Source organism: Conger conger, chromosome 7, assembly GCF_963514075.1.
Source record: "Conger conger chromosome 7, fConCon1.1, whole genome shotgun sequence".
Classification (NCBI taxonomy): domain Eukaryota; kingdom Metazoa; phylum Chordata; class Actinopteri; order Anguilliformes; family Congridae; genus Conger; species Conger conger.
Window position 1 is genome coordinate 39,509,071 of NC_083766.1, and position 21,696 is coordinate 39,530,766.

General features: G+C 38.4%; 1 protein-coding gene across 2 annotated transcripts in view; it reads right to left on the bottom strand.

Moving 5' to 3' along the window:
- Positions 1–21,696, bottom strand: part of nrip1b (nuclear receptor interacting protein 1b) — a 67,215-nt gene that overhangs the window by 28,015 nt on the left and 17,504 nt on the right. The window contains exon 2 of one of the 2 annotated variants that reach the window (XM_061250133.1): positions 9,287–9,354. The exons of the other annotated variant lie outside the window; for it this stretch is intronic. The gene's annotated coding sequence lies outside the window, so the exon portion shown is untranslated. The remainder of the gene's footprint in view (positions 1–9,286; positions 9,355–21,696) is intronic. 2 annotated transcript variants of the gene reach the window in all.

Consider the following 21,696-nt stretch of genomic DNA (forward strand, 5'->3'; position numbering starts at 1 on the left):
CCCAAGTCTTTTGTACCCCCCATAAAGTAATCCTGCCTTATATTTTAATTTCCCATGTGTAGAACTTTACATTTACTTGTTTATTTAATTTCATTTGCCAGGTTTCTGCCCACTTCTGGATTCCTTTTAAGTCTTCCTGGATTGCTTTAGTAGATTTGAAACTGTTAAAAAAAGCTTAACCTCCCAGTTTTGCATCATCTGCAAACATTCTTTCAATGCCTCTGTCAAGGTCATTTATGTAAATGAGGAAGAGCAATGGCCCCAGCACCGATCCCTGTGGGACTCCACTTTCCACAATACCCTGCTCGGACAAGGCCCCTGCTACAACTACTCTTTGTGTTCTGTCCCATAGCCAGTTCTGCTATGCTTTTTGGAAAAATCTAGATATACAATATCATAAGCCCTGCTATCATCAAAACATTTGGTAGCTTCCTCCAAGGATGCCAAAAGGTTTGTTAGGCATGACCTACTCTTACGAAAACCATGCTGGCTATTTGCTTCCAAGAGGGTGAACCCCCCCAAAGTGCAGCCGAGAGCTTAACGAAGGAAAAAAAGGGGGGAAATTCTCTAGATGGAAGCCACTCGTGAGTAAAAGTTTGCCAAATGGCATTTAAAGGAATCTGAGAGCATGAGGAAAAAGATTCTCTGGTCTGATGATCCAAAAAATGAACTCTGTGGGCAGAACTCACAGCACTATATATGGCAAACACCAAACACCAGGCATTGTTCATCACCTGGATTAATACCATCCCTACGGTGAAGCATGGTGGTGGCAGCATCATGCTATAGGGGTGCCTCTCAGCGGCAGGGACAGGGAAACTGGTCAGAATTGAGGGAAGGATGAATGCAGCTAAATACAGAGAGACCCTTTAATAAAACCTGCTCCAGAGTGCAGACGACCTCAGACTCGGGTGACGTTCACCTTTCAGCACAACAATGACCCGAAGCCTACAGCCAGGACAACGCTGGACTGGGAGTCAAGTCTCTGACTGTCCTTGAGTGGCCCAGACTTAAACCCCATAGAACATCTCTGGAGAGACCTGAAGTTCACAATGTATAATGCTCCCATTCTTGTTGAGACTTACCCAAGACTCAAAGCTGTAATTGCTGCCAAAGGGGCTTGAATCTGAATAATTATGTACATGAGAGATTTCTTTTCTTTTTTATACAGTGGCAAAAGATTCTTTATTGAGTGTAGATTGATCAGCAAAAGTGGCAATTTTATCCATTTAACATTACATCTACAATAGAGTATGAGTATTCATTACAATTTAATGAAGCTAGGTAAGCCATTCACATTCCACAAGGGTACAGACACAGGGCCCAACAAGGGCTTAAACATGCAACCTTATGATAGCCTTTAAGCCTACCCCCTTAAACTATACTGCACTTCTGCTTTCATCCTATCAAGATGACAGAATGGGTACAAAATGATCATTGTGAACAGATAAAATTTTACAGGGCAAGAGAATGAATTATTTACTTGGGTGGATTAATTGTTTGTCTCAGCCAACAATATGTATCAAAGGTCACAGAGGTCCACCCAGTCTTTAAATCTAGATTTTAGGGAAGTAATATCTCAACTTGCATTGCAAGAGGAGCAATGGGGATTTATTCTGCAAATCCTGTCTGAGCAGAAAGTTGAGTTGAGACTGAAAATAGATACGTTTGACAGCTAGGGCTAGTATTTTCTCTCACAGCACAGAAACACCATGAATAATCCAACATTTCTCCACCATCAACTCTCCTGACCCAACTATTTTGTAGAGCTGTTACATTAATTACCTGAAATAACTTTTGCCTGTGAAGAAAAACTGCAAATACCAACCAAAGATACAACTTAGTTTGTGCGATGGCCAAAACAGAGATTACAGACAGAAAAAAATGAATGCACTTTCAGCAGTCACATAATAATATAATCCTGAGCAGTGAATCTGATGAAAACAGCAGAACTAGGTATTGTTACGTCGGTAAAAAAATGTGTAGCAGCCAGACAGCCCACTGAGCCAGTTGTACTTTGGTCATCTACCTCTCTCGCTCTCATTTCAATTCAATGTGCTTTATTGGCAGGAAATACATAGGTAAATATTCCAAAGCAAACATGAAACATACAAGTATATAACAGCATGTAAAAGTAAAACATGAACAATGAAGTCAAGTTATAATAATTAAAATAATAACCAACAAAAACAACAACAATAATAAGAGATTAATAGGATCTGTCATTGTCTTCATGGTCACTCACTATCTCTCAGGCTATGGCAGGCAGAAAAGTATTGCGCTGCCAGGGTTACGCATCTCCCTTCCTCTCCTAGGAGGATGGGGAGTTTCTCACCAGGGAGATTGGGCAAACCGCTGCAATTTTACTGAAGAATGTTTCAGTTTCCTATTTTTACAGTGTACTAGAAAGTGAATCTCGGTCTCCTCTTTGTTGGCACTGTGAGCACAGCCTTTCCTCTTTGGGGAGCCAGGTCTGCCTGTGCAGACTGGTCTTTATGGCCAAACTGTGCTCACTGAGCCTGTACATTATCAATAGTATCCTACTTTTCTTTCTTTTTTTTTGACTGTGGTTAGGAAATCTGCCTAAATGTATTATCTTTTTAGGGCCAATTAAGTTAGGTTTGGGTTTGAGTTTTTCAATCGTTGTGATATAATTTAGTTTACGATAATGTCCTTTTTCCATGTTTTGGTGGAGTCGTCTTCAGGATGATTGGTGTTCATAGGTGTTACTGCAGTAAGCCTCAGGACCGACTGACTGACAGGACTTCTCTATGCTCAGCTCTTGCCTTTTTATGGCTTTGTAATGGTAAGTGCTGGGGTCGATGTGGCCAAAACTTAATTGCTTTTTTCAATGTTCATTAGTAGTGGATATTGGCCTAATTCAGCCCTGCATGCATTATTGGATGTTTTTCTTTGTACATATAGCATCATTTTTATAGAATTCTGCATGCAGGGATTCAGTTAGGTGTTTTCTCCATTTTTGCAACATTATTGTATTTTTGTACAATACGTTCAATTACAGTTTTAAAGACCTGTAGCCAAATTTTAATTGGAACGTCAAATTGTATTCCCCTTTTAATGGCATAAAAAGCCCTTCTGGCTTCCACAGCAAAGTTAAAACTTCAAGATGAACTAATTGTGAGGCCTCAATAAGTATAATTTGTGCAATGTTCAATTTAGTTTGATCCTAAATTAAATTAGTATTTATTTCCCTGAGATCTGGGTCCTTTCAGAAAAATCTCTCTCTCTCTCTCTCTCTCTCTCTCTCTCTCTCTCTCTCTCTCTCTCTCTGTCTCTCTCTCTCTCTCTCTCTCTCTCTCTCTCGCTCGCTCTCGCTCTCGCTCTCGCTCTCTCTCTCTCAATGATGGTGATGAATTTCACAGCATCTCTGTTCCCCCCTTCCTCTCCCCGTTGTTGCTGAATGTCACGGGGCGAGCGCGTGTGACCTTGAGCGCATCACTGGCACAGCCAGAGCCGCTCTGCCTGCAGGCATCCTTGAACTGGATCTGCAAGACAAAAACCTTCACACCCGCCTGATAGACATCTCTCAAATTATTATTATTTTTTTTTTAATCTGCACTGCTCTTATCTGTACCCCAGTGGGGGGAGGAGGAAATTATCAGGATGCTGTATCCTTAACCTTTCTACTGTCTGGCCAGTACATTCTTAACCTCCTCGCGAAGTCATTTGCAATTTTAGGAGTGACGTGGCTTTAGCCCCAGCTCCATAGAACTCCACGAATCTGGTTGACATCATTAATGGAATTTTGGCGATACACTGGGTTACAGTTCATTTTAAATACTACTGAAAGGAAATCATGAGATTCACAATGTTTGAAGCTGGCTAAATCACTGACAGGCCATGCAAAATGCTTTGAGCCCAATGAGCCTTTATGGTGTGAGAATTAAGAAAGGTCCAGAATATTATGCTTTCCCCCCAAAATTTGAGAAATATGGCATTTATTAATGTCAACGAATGCCTATTCCTTCAAATATACAGTATACAAGTAGTATACTAAATAAAATCAGTTTGATTTAGTTACTTTGCAAAAGTGATGTTTTATGATGTGACTTGTGAGACTGGTTTCATCAGTGCCTATTTGGGGTAATCAAGGAGGTGGGGGTTGCACTATGTTCATAAGAACACTTACTGATTAGTGACAGGGTAGGCCCGACACTAATCACTAATCAATAACAATGAAAAGTAATTTTCTGTTTGCTCACTGCCATTTTCATGTTGAAACTGCAGCACTGCACTAATCAATGTGATGCTGTTGATAAAGAATTACCCCTAAATGTGCAAATGACACATTTAGTAAATTATGTTTTGGTTAAACTCAGGTTTTACAGCCAAAGGTTTTACAGCCAAAGCATTCAATTAATCATTCTTAGCATTTGTAATGGATTTGCAGAGTACATTTCTGACTGTTATTTGCATTCCCGATCGGGGTAGTTTACAGATGCGCTGAAACTTTTGTTGTGCATATTGCCAGTGTGCCAGAGTCCCCTAGCCCTGCTCAAGACTGTAATGTTATCACATGTCGGTTACCAGCCCCCCTGTGACCAGCAGCTCCTATCGTGCTCACAAGAGTGCTTTACTCCTCAAAGGAGAGAGCATTTCACCAGAACAGGAAGAGGAACTTTTTAAAAATTCTCACATCAGCTACAGATGTGTCTCCAAAGGTGTTATGCCTATGGAAATAGCAGTTGGAGACAAGGTCTCTTGAGCCAGTCTTCATTTGCAGATTCTGGTGGCTGCCATTATGTGCGCCCTCCTGTATTAACACTGACAGATATTTCATGTCCCAGTATGCTATGCTCTCTCTGTAGGCTATATTCCCAAAGGGTGTTCCATTTGTCAAAAGATAGGAGTGTGATAAGAGCACGGAATGGATGTCAGACATTTAATTCAAGAAATAGCCATGATTTCTACGTTTCAGTTCAATACTAACCAGTTGTAATTGCACCTAACCCCATATTTCTACCCTTCTCCTCCCTTCTAGACAGGCATATCAAGTCAATTGCTTTAATACATAGAGCGAAATAAATACACTTAAGTCACCATGATCAACACACATGCACAAACTGAGCCATTCAGTTTCACAATCAGTTTGTAAGGAACAAACCTTAGTCAGTGAACCCAACCTACATCTTCTGCAAAGCTTGCAGACTGGGCCAGCCAGTAACTTCATTAGTCTTAATTTAGCCTGCAAAATTTAAATAGGGTTTGCTCCTGATGCCAAAGGATGTCAGATAAAGGATTAGGTTGCACACAGCATATAAAGTGAACACCTGTCAGGGACCCTGATAAGCAGCAGAGGAGCTTTCAGAGTAGAGGTGAAGGTTTCAGAACAAGGTCAGAACACTGAGCTCTGGTCCTCCTTCAGACAGTGAGAGGCGCGAGAGGCATGCAAGGTATCCATTCAAACAGATATGAAAGTAAAAAATGCTGAAAAGTACTGAAGGGTGGAGAATATCTTTATTATGACTTATTAAGTATGTATTTTTAATAGGATTTCAGTCTGGATACTGAGATGGCCGTTGTATTGCATGGTTGTTGTTTACTTATCCATTTCTGTGTGGATTTTGATGTATGCTTGGAGTCATTGTACTGCTGGACAATCTACTTATGACTCAGCTTCTGAGCAGAGGCAACCAGATATTCTCCCAAGATTTCCTAGTACTTTGTTGAATTAATTGTGCCATTAGTATCAAATGCTGCCCCTGGACCACTGGCAGAAAAACATCTCCAAAACATCAATGACCCACCGCCATATTTGACAGTAGGTAGATGTGCTTGTCCTTATAAGCATTCCATTTTACCACCAAACAAGTTTATGGTGAGTATGGTCAAAACATTGAATTTTGGTTTCACTTGACCTAAGCACTCTTCCAGTCATAATTCCAATGAGGTTTGGCAAACTCAAGATGCTTGGTTTTGTTTATTGTGCTCAGCTGTCACAATCTCTGCAATTCTTAAACTGTGATCCTAGGGTTATTTATCGCCTCCATCTTCCTTACTGTCTGTGGGGATAATATGCACTTGGAACCTTTTCCTGGCAAGTTTGCAACAATTACATATGTTTACACCTTTTTATTATTACAGTGCTAAGTGGTATGCTTAACCATTTATGTATGTTTTTGTACCCATTACCAGACTTGTGATGGTCAATAAACATCTATGTCTTCTGAATTGAGAGTTCTTTGGCTTTTCCCATGCTGATGGTTGACAAAGGGATTTTGCATTCTTGTTACTTCATTTTTATACTCTAGTGAAACAGGAAGTGATGACAAAATGATGCAATACAGTTCCTTTAGACTGAGACGAACTAAATTAAAGTACAATTTTATTTGATTTTATTTAGAATAATTGTTAGTGGTGCCAAACATTCTGGCACATTCTGAAATGACTAAATGAAAAACATTGAAACATGAGAGTAAATGTTTTGAAATAAAAGTATATAGTTTTCCCTTATGTTTGAACAGAAAATATGCATCATTATCAATGTTGTATGTTTGAACACAAGATATACATCATTATCAATGTTGTTTATTATATGCAGCCCTTTTCTCCATTTTTATGAAGGGTGCCAATAAGTGCCCACTGTATATTCAATCATTTCATTTGTTACATTTCACAATATGCTTTTGTATTAACCATTTGAATAATTTAGAATTATGCATGTCAATAGTAAAACCAATCATGTATCTGTACTTTTCAATTATAAGAAGCACGGACTGCCCCTGCTCTTTAGTTCGGCTTTGTCCAGTTTTTATAGTGGAAATGGGGAATGGGGAAATGATTGTTGGGGTCAAACAGGGTGGTTTGAGTATCTCAGAAACGGCTGATCTCCTGGGATTTTCACACACACTAGTCTCTAGAGTTTGCAAAGAATGATGCAAAAAAACAAAAAAAACAGCAATTCTGCAGATAGAAATGCCTTGTTAATGACAGACGTCAGAGGAAAGTGTTCAAAGCTGACAGGAAAGTGACAGGAATGCAAATAACCACACATTACAACAGTGGCATGCAGGAGAGCATCTCTGAACACACAACACATCATAACTCTAAGTGGATAGGCTACAGCAGTAGAAGTCTAGAAAATAAGTCTAATAAAATACCTAATAAAGTGGTCTGTGAGTGTATATCCGGTTACCATAGTGATTGAAAATTGCAGGCAGAAAAAAAGAATGAATGCAAAAAACATCTATTATAAAATGAAGTCATAACTAGGTAAAACTATCCATTAATCCATCCATAATAATTAAGTGATTACAGTTAATCTTGGAATACATTCTACACAGTACATTTCGAGATTGGTCCCAGATGAGTCATACTGCCAATAGCATGGGAAGAATCTGCAAATCTTAATCATGCTCTCTATCCATTTATGCGACTTTAAAAATGCAGTATGGGTATTGTCACAGTGAATGGGCATTCCTTGCAACTACCACACTACTATACACAAATACATTGTTTTGTACAACAGGAACAAGGACCCCCAGAAACCAAACATTGGTCATATAGATGTGGTTATCAGAGGCTGGAAGCTTAATGTTGGCTTGGAGGCACAAACAAAATGCCAGGGAGATTAGCCAAATAAACTGAATTTATTAATGCCACAACACTGTAGTAATTTCACTGAGAAACATTACTGAATAATTTTTTGTTATTATTCAGCTGGCTGGAAGATGTAAATCAAGGAACTATTCACACACACACACTTCTTGTATTAAAACCCAGGACCGGTATGTATAAAACTTAGGTCTCAGAAGTGCATCAGAATTCTGATTTTGATCTAAAAGTAAGAACAAGTACAATTGTATTCTTGTATTAATGTCATACAAGAAATTCTTGTATTAATGTCATCTTTTCAAAGATCGGATACTATAATTAGTAAATAAAAGTTTTGTATTACATTAGAGAAGAATACAGAATCATGAGTGGAGGCACGAGAGCACATTCCTAATTGTTCCTGTTTAAAATTGTAAGGTGGCACAACATTTTGTGACAAGAAAGAAGCAGCCCCTTGTATTTGTCAACATATCTTCCTTTTTAATATAACTTGAATGGAGGCATGAGCAAATTGCAGTTCATGCAACAGGACGTTCTATGAAGACTTGCAGATTCCTGGGTGCCATCATTTAGTTCCACTTTATAGCAGCTGAGCGTGCTGTGAATTGCTGTGAACTCATATCAGCACCTAAGAATGGCTCTTACTCCGCTAAAAATGGTCTTTTTGGTCTGTTATGCATAGTACTGAGGTCCTACTTTTTGGTGAGAATTTTTTAACACCTAATTCAAAGTTTGAGACCATTCTTAGGAGTAATTTTGAGCGGCTTTATACATACGCCCCCTGATTAGCAGACCAGGTTTAAGGAGCTACAAAATACCTTTTTGCAGGGATATTTTAACAGAAGGAATGCAATGTTATGGCTGAAGTGGCTGAAGTGTGGAGACTTAAGGCACACATTTTTCCCATTTCACTACAGAGAAGACATCTTGCACGTACTGCTGCCTATCTGTTCAGCTGAACTTGACATTTTTTGTGAAACTGAGCATCAAAAATATCTACATCAAGCAGAAGCAAGAACAGCCATATGAGAAGAGAAAACAGAGCAACCTCCGGAAGAAGGACTATCACCCTAACCCACTCTACAGGCCAAAGTGTGACAGGAGTTAGGGGAGGGAGACCTTTCAGCACAGCATGGGGCAGCTAATCTACAGCTCATTTACAGCTTACTTTCTACAATAAGACAAGCCTTTCACAAGGTGGAGGCCTTTCACGCTGACCCCATTCCGTGTCACTATGTGTCACGACAGGACCCCACACAATGCGCCCCCACCCTTCAAACCCGCCACAACCCCCGCTACGCAATCAAGTCACAAACAGCTCTCCCACCTGCCCCCGCGAACTGTGAGAAAAATAGGTCACCCTGACCCACTTTCCGGAGAGTTCTGCTGAGTCTGATCAAGCAGTTCTAAAGAGACTAACTTCATTAACCCCACATATGAAAGAGCACCACTATAATGGCTTCAAAAATTGTCAAAATCCTTATCAGTGATCTGGCGTGTAAGCAGCACCCACCTTAACTGAATACCACCCCAAGCCATGGCTGGTGGGCCAAAATTTCACAGGGGTTCATGCTTGCCCTTCCTTATTCAGTTTGAAGGTGATTACATCTGCTGATTTTATGTTTTTAACATCATATGAAAATCCTTGACAGCTTCTTCATTTTTGCAGGACCAGCCTACATTTCACTTTGTCTCTTACTGACTGACATACCTTGTTGAAATATGAGAAGGCCTATGCTGTATGTATGACGAAGGTTCTGGTACTGAAGATTCAGAAACCTGTAACAAGATGACAGAACAAACAGAGTCGCTGAGTCGGCTTACACTTCAAATGCTAGCAATTCATAAAACAGTGGAGATAGCAGTACAAAATATCAGTGTCTCAGCACTCTTTTAATTTGAACAAAATGCTTCTATTTATGAATAGCTGGAAGTTTTTCCGGTAGCCCACAGGTAGAATGTGGAAAAATGTTCTAGCTATTAAGTTTGCTGTTGCAAACCTTAGCTAGCAAGCTTGCTAACTATTAGATTGTATCTAAGATATCATTTAATATCATGTTAGCTAATTGTTATCTTCTGTAATATGCTAGTTTGGATTCCATGGTGCCTGGGCAGCTATAGCTTTCTTAGTTTCTTTCTAAAGTTAGCTTAGTTGGCTACCACCTAGGTTAGGCAAATAGCTATCTAGCTACCTCTGCTCGTTGAAAAAACTAAAATTCTGTTGTAGCAATAAATATTATGTGTATTTTATATTGAATGTTACAGCTGATGGAACAATCATGATCTTACAACAGTGATACAGTTTCTGGTTTGATCACATGAGACTGAAAAAGCAAATAAAATAAAAAAATCTATTCATGCAGTTCAGTGCATTTCATTAAGAACTAATATATTATTTAAGTACACCAACAGCTGAAATGTGAATGTTTGGACCCAACGGTAGTGCTTTTGTTATTTGGCGCTTCTGCCTTGGCAGATTTTTAGTTTTTTCCCCACATTAATGTCCACCAGGCATATGTGAGCTTCTGGTGCATTTTAATATGTTAAATTAATCCCTAATAAATGGCTTTATTCTTAAGCATTTTGTTAATGTTACCACATTATCTTTTAGTAGTGCTTATTATTTCATAGTGCATAGCTAGAGCTATGCAAGTCCATCATCAAATAAATGGATGAAAAGGGGTTAGGAGCTATAGTAGCATGCTATTGTTCTACTAATTAGCAGCAAATGTGATGGTTGGGGCTAAGCAGTTGTTACCTAAAATTCTCCTTTACTCTGGGGAGGGGAGATAATTTTTTTCAAGAGTAGGCTATTTGGGACACACCCTATCCCAATGCCAGTAATTTGTGTGCCGCCGTGAGAACGGGTGTGGGAATGGGGGGTTCGCGTCATCGCTTTTGCACCGCTGATATTTTTGCTATTCTGTTTCCAAAAAGTAATACTGTATTCATGAAAAGTCATGAAAGGAGGCAGCAGTATGTGCTACATTGCAAACAATTAGCCTACCTAAAAAAGTAACATATTTAAATGGATCAGAAAAACATCTTCATGTGTATCTTCAAAGTATCTTCATGTTTCAAGTTTGTCAACATAAAGAAAAGCAGGTTAAAAGCACGTTATTATTTGCTTTAGCCTATCTTACCAAATGGTTTGTTCATCAATTAACAACTTTGACCACAGTCTTTAATTTTATCAGCTCAATCGTAATGTCACTGGACATGTTTGTTTTGAGAACAGGCAGAGGGTCAGTCAACATGTCAGTGAGCCTTTTTCAATCATGGGAAGGGTTTTACAATGGTCTTGTAAGATTTTTTAACACAAACATCTTACCTATTGTACTTTTAACACTCTTGTCACATTGTAGGTTATCTACTGTTCTATGGTGCAGAAATTTACGATAATTGAATTGCAAACAATGAAAGAAAATGGTTGAAATGGTAGGCCAAGGCAAATTAAGTCCATCACACCGGCAAGGGTGGGCTCACAACAACGGTGAAGTAGAGCGCTCACATTTGCCACCTGGTGTTGGTTGCGTGAAAAGCAAACCCTAAATCACTGTGGATAATGGCCAATCTTGCTACAAATGATTGTTCTGCCTGTTAAAGGCCGAAAAGCAATGTGACTGCCCGTATGAACCAATTAAAATTTTACAGCAGAAGCAAACCACCAAATGAAATATGAAACCACTGTAGGAAAGACCAGTGTTCTGCAACCTCTGTTCTTCCAGCACCTAGCAGTACAGATTCATTCATTACCTCAGCAAAACAAATCATCTCTAACTCGCCCTTATTTCACAAACATTCCTACATCTTTTAGTAGCCTATTGAGATGGAAATGCTTGAATGATGGAAGTGCATTTGCAACCTCCTTAGCTACATCAGGGTCCAGCTAAACTAGGCTCGCCTGGTCCTGTTTCTTGAAGCATCTGCATATTTGTTTTGTGGTTTCACTATGTCTGCTTTTTATATGAGAACACACGTAGCTGTTGTTGAGTGCTTCACAATTTATTTTCTCTACCACATGCTAATTCGTTTTCACAAGACAAGTTAATGGTCAGATATTGATCTTCCCCCATATCCACAAAAGTGTGATGTGTCTTCAAAGGGATGGCAGCTGTTATTTCAGTTACAGGCATACTTTCATGCATGGCAGCGAGGGCCACTGAATGAATCCTAGGCGTCATTAGAAATAGAAATGACCAAGGGAATAAAAATAGACTTTCGCAAACTGGGAGACTCACATGTGCTGCACAGGGTACTTGCATCTGGTAATCTGTTGTCTGCATACTGGCAACCCCTACAAACCACAGCATGGACCTCAATATGATGTTCAGTTTGGGGTAAATAAGTCAGATCTGAATTCACAGCTAATGATAAGTATTCCTTTGATTATGATCAGCTCCACAGATCAGAGATAAAATCAGTGTCTTTCAAGTTCACTGGGTCTCATTTACCTTTCTTAAATTTTTCTTAAAAAAGTAACGTGGAATCATGAATAACCCAGGCAAATCAGAGGATGAATCCAGTGACTGTTAAGCCCTCCAAACGCTGACAAAATTCAAGTGCCGGCTTCAAAGTGTTAAACCAGCAGGCACTGCGTTGCTTACTGCCATTACCAGGGTTTTTAGAGCATGACAGAGCTGACCAATGTGGCAACAACAAGCCTTTCAAAGCGAATCCCTAACCCCAAGTGGCTAAATAGTGAACTCCAATGCCTGCTTGCCAAAATAACTTGAACTTGTATGTGAATGGTGAAAGCCCCAAAAGTGGAAATATAAGGTCAATAAATGTTTTCATACAAAGATTGCAGTTTGACTAGTTAGTCTCATCCCATCTAATCTCTCCCCGAGACAGATTTTTTAAAATAACTGCGGCAATATTCCTAAATTTGGGTTAATTTCAGCGCATGCAATGTGGCTTCTCACATTATATGATCACATAAGAAACACCCACCCTGGCTGCTTGGCACAGAGTGCTTCTGTGGTAACTCTGTTTTACTCTGTTTCACTGTTTTGTAAAGTCCAAACATCACATCTTCACATCTACGATTATTTGATGTTATCAAAATATTATTTGGCTAATAGTAACTCACGTATATTCACGTAGTCTACAATAAACTTGAGATTAACCCAGCATGTATTAGATAGCTTTGGTTTATTTGCTTTTGCCTTAAGTAGATTTATGAATGCCGACTTGGCACTAACACCATGGCATTTTCGTGTCAGGCAAGGGTTTGTTTTTAGCTTTACTACAGTATGTAGCAGTAACTAGCTATAACCTCCTTGGTTTATGTCATGGTCGGGAAGTACTCCGTACATAAATCAACAAATTACTTCTCAATTAACTAAAACATTCTCAAACAGCTACTGACTTCAGGACACCAGTTACAACACTGCTTTAAGCTAATAGCAGTACACTCTAAGTAATAATAATGCTGTACTAATACTGTAGGGAACCTGATTCCAAATAATTATGTACTATGAAACAAAATATTACAACAGTAACAGGATTGCTCGCTAGAAAACAAGTAGCAAGGAAAATAAACTAGCTTGAGGAATACATTTTAGGTTGTAGTTTTGTATGTATAGCCCATAAGCTTGATACCTCACAATTTTGTTCTTATCTCCATAATACTTTTTTACAGTGGGGTGCAAAGATTTGGGTACCCCTAGTTTAAATGTCTGTTACAATGAATGTGAACGAATGTGAACGAAAGCAAACCTGAACACTAAATGGTAAGCGTTAAATATTTCTGCAAATATTAAGGCAAGATTGCTTTTTATTTTCATTTGTTAACTGTCAGAAAGAATGACCTCAACACAAAATTAAGCTTTTGAAGTATGCAAAAGAAACCATTGAGAAGCCTGAAGCCTTTGGAACAATGTGCTTTGCCTGACAAAACCAAAATGGAATTTTTTGGCCACCACCAAAGAAGGTATGTTTGGAGAAAAGCCTTTGTGCCTTGCCAACTCTGAAGCATGGATCCATTATGCTGTGTGGCAGCTGGGAACACAGTGCGAGAAATTCAAGAAATTCTAGAGGCTAATGTTCAATGGTCAGTCCAGACATTGAAGTCGAAGAGAAGTTTGGCATTCCAGCAAGACAGTGATCCAAAGGTTTGAAGGCTGAAGGTTGGAATGGCCACCACAGTCCACAACTTGAATATTATTACAAATCTGTGGAGAGATTTCAAACATGCAAGGAGGCCGAAGAATATTTCTGAGCAATAGGAGTTTTGCCAGGAAGAATGAGGAAAAATTCCAAAAGCGAGAATTGAAAGACTCTTAGCTGGCTACAAGAAGCATTTACAACCTGTTATAGTTGCCCGAGGAGGAGTTACAAAGTACTAACTGACAGGGTTCTCAAACTTTTGCATAGTGCCTTTTTTATTAATTTGATTTTTTAAATAAAAAGTCATCTTGCTTTCAAGTTTGAAAAATGTGTCATGTTAAGCGTCGTACAATTTAGAGGTCCGGGTCACTTCTGTTCACTTAGATATGAATTGTAAAAGGCTTTTTGACCAGGGGTGGCCAAATCTATACACACTATTGTATCTATCCTTATTTTATTGAAAGGGTGGGGAGATAAACTACTTAAACAGATTGTTAGACTTCAGTGAACAGTTATTGTGTGAATAAATAATGAAATTAACTGTCACTTTTTAGAGAGTAAGGATCACTCTGATCAGCCAGTTCCACAGACAGCAGTAGGTCAGTCAGACTTGCAGCAACCTCCATCATCTACCTCACAATATGATCTACAGACACAGCCAGTAAAATAATATCTTCATCTGAAGCGCTTCCAGTGCTACACGAGTACTTCATGGAGGCTATGAGGCAGAAAACCTTGCACTGAAATTACACACAAGCTGAAGTTTGCTCAACCTTATCTAAATTAGAGGAAGACAGATTAAAGGGGAATGGAAGTCCATTCAAGCACAGTTGGCTTCATGACAGAGAAATGACATTTTCAGAAGACACAGGTAACCAGAACCAGTAGCTGTCCATTTTTTGTAATGTAGTTAATCAGCTTCATTAGTGTTAGACCAGTACAGTCCTCTCAGAAAGTAATGGAACAGATAAAGTACTTTTTTCTGAACAAAATCCCAGAGAGTAGAGGCTATTTAGAAAGCAATTTCTTTTTACTTTCCAGAAGAAAATAGTTTAAAAATAATTCAAGTATAGCCTACCACTTTAGGATGCAGATGTTATTATAAATTGTATTGCTTCTGCAGCCTATCTGCACTATCAGAGGAAATTTGTGAGAGGTATGTAGTTGTCGCAGGTTTATTTGTGATTCTCAAGTGACACATTGTGGAGTGAAAATCCTTGCAAATCGCGTTCTTGAAACTAGCCCCAGAAAGGTTTCTTTCTTTTTCAGGACATTCCAAGTTGTTGTACAAGCTATCCCCAATGATTTACCCTCTTTTCTAAGCTTCAAAGTGGCTTGCTTTACTCCCAAAGACAGCTCTCTGGTCATCATGTTGGTTTATCTTTTCTAACACAAAGTCTTCACAGGCAAAACCCAAAGCTAAGACTAAGAGAAGACATTCAGAACTATTTATTGTTTAACCAATCAATCTAACAGGACAAATCTGGGCCACAGGAAACACCTGTAAGTCACATGTTCCAATACTTCTGCTCACCTACAAATTGGGTGGTCTGATACAAAAGGCGACATGTTCTAAGTTGTTTAACAAACCTAGATAGATAAATAAATAAATAAATAAATAAAAGCTGAAATTCGGATCTGTCATCTGACGTATATCTTTGACCTCAAATTCAATTGTCTTCAGTCTATTGAAAAAACAAAGGAATTGATCTTGCTTTTCTCATACTTTTGGAGGGGACTGTATTAAGGACGTTCAAGACTTCTGTGATGTGATGAGGGATTTGGATTCACACATTGGTCCAGGTGGGGCATATGGAGAAGACAACATGGGAAATTTTGTGTGAGCAATTAGATCTAGAGGAAGGCATGGCAGAGTGGAGAAACTTCAAGTACATGCTGGCCAAGCGGGAAGTGCCTGCAGGTATTTTTAAAGGGGTAGGAATCTCACCTGCTGGTTATATCCTAAAACATATTGTCCTGGAGCAAGCTGTTCTCAAGATCAACTTCTCCATCCTTGTTGCTATGGCCACCATATGCTTGTGCCAGCCTTTGTCCAATGCTGTAGTTGAGAAGGGAGGAAGTGCCATAAAGCGGATAAAGACGAGAATGAGAAGTCAACTGAATAATGACATGTTGTCTACTCTGATGCATGTATCTTTGAATGGCCCAGTCATTAGATCTGCTCAGAGCCAAAACCTCATAAATGAAGCTGCACCTGGAGAGAAGCCCATGTCAGAAATCTCCCACAAGCCAAAAGGTTTCCCAGAGTCAGTGGAAGTGACCATACCGATGTCAATATCAAGAAAATGGTCAGTACTGGAGTGCAAGTCAACCTCTTTGGCAAGTTGACAATATGAGGTTTATTATTGGAAGAATAAACCCCTTGAGACTGAACATCTCGTTTTCAAGGGGGTCCTTAAAACAAATATACAGAAAATAGCAAAACAAAGGTACACTCACACATACATGGAAAAAAAGAAAAAGAAAAGCTCTCCCAGGCCGAGCCACTCCCTCACCCACTAAGAAATGTCAAAATACATACAGAAGTAATACATGCAATAAATGTACACATACCCATAGAAAACTATAAACATGCATTTACATGCAACTACATATTTAAGAATTATTTTCAATGTCTGAAGTATATTTAGAAGTAGGAGCAGTAGTTTTTTGAAGGTAAATAGAAAGAGACGCCTTAAAGAAATGAAAGGAGGTAATAGATATAAGCAAACTGGGCAGGTTGTTCCAGTCAGATTGAGCTTTAAATTTAAAGTAACGTCGTCCAATTTCTTAAGAAATTCTAGAAACTAAGAAAAAAGGATATTCGGTATGCCTTAGATTGTACTATGACCTATAGGGAGTTAAAAATTGTTTTCAGTAATCAGAATAATGAAAGAAAATACATTTAAAAATAAATGGCAACCAGTGAAAATGTCTTCTTGAGCTAGGTGTTAGCTAACCAATTTAGCGGCTCATACATAAAGCAATGATGGGTTCTATAATGACACCTCAAAACATATCTACAGAGACTATTGTAAACTACATTGAGAAGATGAAGATTTGTTTCTGAGGTGTTCTGACAGACAATTTCTGCATCGTCAAGTATTGGTAATATCACCTGTAATTATGTTCCTGACATGAAGCAATTGATAGAGCGATATAATATTCTCAGGCTGCAATTTATTTTCTTTATCTGAGTCAATATGGGGCCTAAAAGAAAGTTGAGAATCCAACCAGAGACCCAGATTCCTCCACTTTCTCGAGTGGTGTCCCATCAAAGAAATGAACGGACCAATTATTACAAAAAATTAAATCTAGTTCCAAACAACATGCTATTAGACTTCTTCCTATTCAGCAGAATTCTGACCAATTTTGAAAGGCATCAAAATCAGCCTGTAATGTACACTGAAAAGAATTTGAAGAATACAATGTAGTGAGGATATGAATTGAACCAAAGTGAAGAGTATTTTGAGAGGCCAATAGAATAAAGTTTATCAAGGAGGATTTAGGGATCAGCCATATCAAAAGCCTTACTAAGCTCTATAAATATTGCGCCTGTAGGCATATTGTTGTCCAATGACGAGGATACATCATTGGTCAATTTTAAAAGAGCAGTGGTTGTAGAGACGTTAGGTCTGAAACCAGATTGGTATGGAGATAAGATGTGAAAATCATTAACATATTGAGATAGTTGGTTTCACTTTTCAAATACTTTTGCTGTACTCTTAATAATGGAAATAGGTCTATAGTTATTAAGTTCAAGAGGATCACCACCTTTATGGTAAATGGTAAATGGTAGGCATTTATATAGCGCCTTTATCCAAAGCGCTGTACAATTGATGCTTCTCATTCACCCATTCATACACACACTTGCACACCGACGGAGCATTTGGGGGTTAGGTGTCTTGCTCAGGGACACTTCGACACAGCCCAAGCGGGGGATTGAACTGGCAACCCTCCAACTGCCAGACGACTCCTCTTGCTGCCTGAGCCATGTCGCCCCTAGAGATGTTATGCTAGAGATGTTCCAATACCATTTTCCCTCCTTGATACCGATTCCGATATTTGAACTAGCATATTGGCCGATACTGAGTACCGATCCAATACCTGTGCATTAAAAACTGGAGTACTGACTAATTTTATTTAATTTTAATTTTTTATTTTGGGCTATCTCAATATTTAAATGTCAACACTGTAAGTCAGATAATGGCCTAATTGCCAAATTAAAGATTTACATTTACATTGACATTGTGCAGTGTAACCTCACAGTTGCAGAAGTTGTTAAATCCCTGTAGTTTACTTCCCTCTTCCCTATGGCTTCTGAATGATAGACTTCATTGGCATGAAATCTGTAAATACGCTGCTGTTAAGAACTTTGTTAGAAAATGTAGTGGTCACCCAATATTTGTCTATTTTACCACAGGCGACTGGTCTAATGATTTTATGCCAATACAGGTCTCTACAATTTGAGATATTTCCATGTAACGGTAAAGTTTGCCAATGCATTTAAATGGCACAGGACAATCATGGTGGTGAGTTTAACGTGGTCCCTATATTTACTTTCAATATCTGATGGATAAATAGCCTAATGATAATGTATTGCTTTATTTATTTTTATGTAGATACCGCATAGTGGAAAGCGGTGTTCAGTTTGCCGGTAGTTTGAATTTGCGTGTCAACAAATAAACACAGATGAAGAAACGCCATACTATAAGCCATAAGTGAACAAACAGCTACAGATTTAAAACACACAGAAATTATTTGATAACTATAGTATTTTAGCATTCAATTCAAGTGGAAAGCTACGTTCTGTTTGCCGGTAGTTTGAATTGGCGTGTCAATAAATAAACATGGATTTTCTGTGAAACTTAAGAAATGACATATGTTACAATAAGCCATAAGTAAACCAACAGCTACAGAAATTCTTTGATAACTATAATACTGTAGCACTCAATTCCCAGTGCTAGAATTGCTATAATACGCCTGATGGTGATCGCACATTTATTTTAAACTGAGCTTACCATTTCAGTTTCAGAAAAAAATTATCGCCTATTGGTTAGCAATTTTTTGTAAACATTTACAACTCAGTTCCCCTTTGCCTTGATGAACCTGAAGAAATTCTTGTTTCTTCTTCTTAATTATAACTCTGTTCACTGCTGGTAATTCAAATCACGTTCAGGAAAGAAAGAGTACTCGAAATTCAAGGGCGCAAGACAAGTTCAGCTCTTTATTTGTGGTTCCAGGTAATCTGTACATTCTCCCGAGCTTTCTCCACAATCTTACACAATCCTTACTGGGAATGCCACAGTTTATATGCATTTAGAGATATTCAATTAATTATCAGAGTAGGGAAAATCAAAGGAATGTGAGCTGCAGACAAAGGAAAAATGTTGGCTGAAGGTATTAGCGATCACAGAGGGATCATTAACAACTTCATTATTAACTCTAATATGAGTAGTATGGCTTTTGGTTCTGTTCCAAAACTGTTATTAGGTAAACAGTCTTTGTAATAGTTAGATTTAGCGTTTTTTGTTTTGGTTGTATGTGTATTCTTTAAATGTTTATATGCATTCCAATCAGCAGGATCCTTTGTCGAGCGATATTTTTTCCAGGCCTTATCTCTGTTTAAAGAGACTTATAAGATCACCTCAATTGTTGTCCAGGGGGCATGTTTATCTGTAACTTTAATAAACTCAGTGTAAAAGAGATTCCACGCATCATCAGCAAAAGGTATCAGATGAAACCTGTCCCAATTTATCCTGAATAAAAAGTTAGAGGATTAATATTTTTACATTGTCTTATCTTAATGCATTGTGATGGAAGACAAGGTACTTTCATCTTCCAAACACAAAAAATAATGGAGTGGTCACTGAAACAGTCAGATAATACCCCAGATTTTATAATTCTATCAGGATGGGTGACACAAATCCAATCTAAAAACGATTTAGACCTGTGATCAACTCTGGTAGGTTTACTTACTTAGTTAATCATAGACAAAATATTTGCATTTGGAGGTCTGTAAATACTTCCTATAGTTAATTGCTTATTTTCATAAAAAATCATTTTAACAAAGATACATTCAACAGGTCTGTCCAATGTTCCCTCAGCCCTATATCCCCTCAGCCCCCTCAAGTGTCAAAATATTTAGTCATAGTTTTTGTCATCATGAATTCATTTTTATTTAGTTCTCTCGTTTTCGTCAGTGAAAAAATGTTGTTGACAACAAAATCCATTTTTAACACGGTCTTTATGTTGGGTCAATTTGAGAAAATTGTGATTACCTATTTTCACATCAACTGTATTAATGGGGGAAACAAGGTGGGTAAACTCTGTCGAGTGCCACTACACGCCTGGGTGGAGGTACTGATCTGAGGGCTGAGGGGACATAGGGCTGAGGGAACATAGGCAATGTCCCCATTAAAAATACATAGGATTCTCTTTTTGTATAACATGCTCTGAAAACAAATTTGATTAAATATATGTAGCCAGTCCTCCTCCAGCAACCCTATTAGAGATATTACTATTCAGCCATGTCTCTGAGAGTGTAATTACACATGGATTATTATAAACAAGCCAATCTCTAGAGAGATCAATTTTAGAGAACTTTAACGGTATTACAGTTTTTTTACAATCACTTCGATGCTAATCTCACGAGCATGTGCTCAATTTTCAAAACCTTAGAAACAACACTCAAAATGCTAAGCACTTGTAATACAGCCGGTTCGCCTGTTCAAAACATGCATTGTGCATTCATATACTTGATACATGGTTGGTTATTCTTGTGGTTCTAAATAAAGGGAATAGTGGAATAGTGGAAACGGTTGAAGAATCATTGAACAAAGAATACTGTAAAAAATATATAATTACAAAATACTGTGGGTTTGTTTCACAGTTTTTGTTTACAATTGCAAACAAGAATTTTTTGATACAGTTTACTTTAGAACTTTTCACACAGTTGGCACGAAAGCACTGTATGTGGACCAAACCTAATTATTTTTCATTGCTTTTACAAGATATCAGGCTGAACCACCAAAATCTATACATTTCTACAGTCCAATTTGCACATCACTGACAGAAAATAGTGCATCTACTGTAATGTCACTGGTTGTTAGTGTTTTTTTAGATCATTGTTCTATGACTGACAAAATAAATCCAGTCCTTTTCCTTTGAGACATGTTTGCAGTGGTTTGGCAGTTTTGGTGCATTTTGTGAATGAAATGAGCTGTTGTGCGAAGCTGCTTGCTGGTTCAGAGAGTTGTATGAAGAGTTTTGAAAACGTGAAGTGTTAGCAATCGTTAAAAAAAACTGTAATATAGCAACAAAATTATTGATACAGAGTGGGAAAGAAATCTTCAACTGCAGTGAAAGACACTGTCCTCTACCATGTAACCCCCCACTACCACCTCTAAGACAAGGCCACCTCTCTGAAGGAGTACTAGTCGTCTGCCATTCCATTGACCACCACTACCTCCTCTTCCTCCTCCTCTCACTGGTTGATCTCTATTCTAACATGGATCATCTATCTGCTACTGCACCTGCTGCACCGCCTATATGACCGCCACTGCGGAGTATGGTAATCACGGTTTAAATATTAACATGGCCATCGCTAAACTCACCCATGTTTTCACGTGTTTAACATTTCGAAGAACCGAGAACTATGCTCTGATGGCAATCTTAGACCTTAACCGAGTATCTTGCTAATCTGAACCACAGCCTGGAAAAGGTTATGGAATGTCACATTATAGAAAGCGTATCCAGCATCCAGCATTCCGCAAATCGAACCCACAAAGTATAGTGAATGCTTTTTGTTTTTGTTTGTTTGTTTGGCTCTAATATGCAGCTTTCATTGGCAAGTCATGAGGCTGCTGTAGCCTACATAATTCACAATTACGATTTACAGTGGGCTCAACAATGATTGGCACCCCTGACAGAAAATGAACAAACAATACAAAAAACAAACTCGAAATACCAACATGTGATAAATACTGTGCTATATACATGTTTCAATGG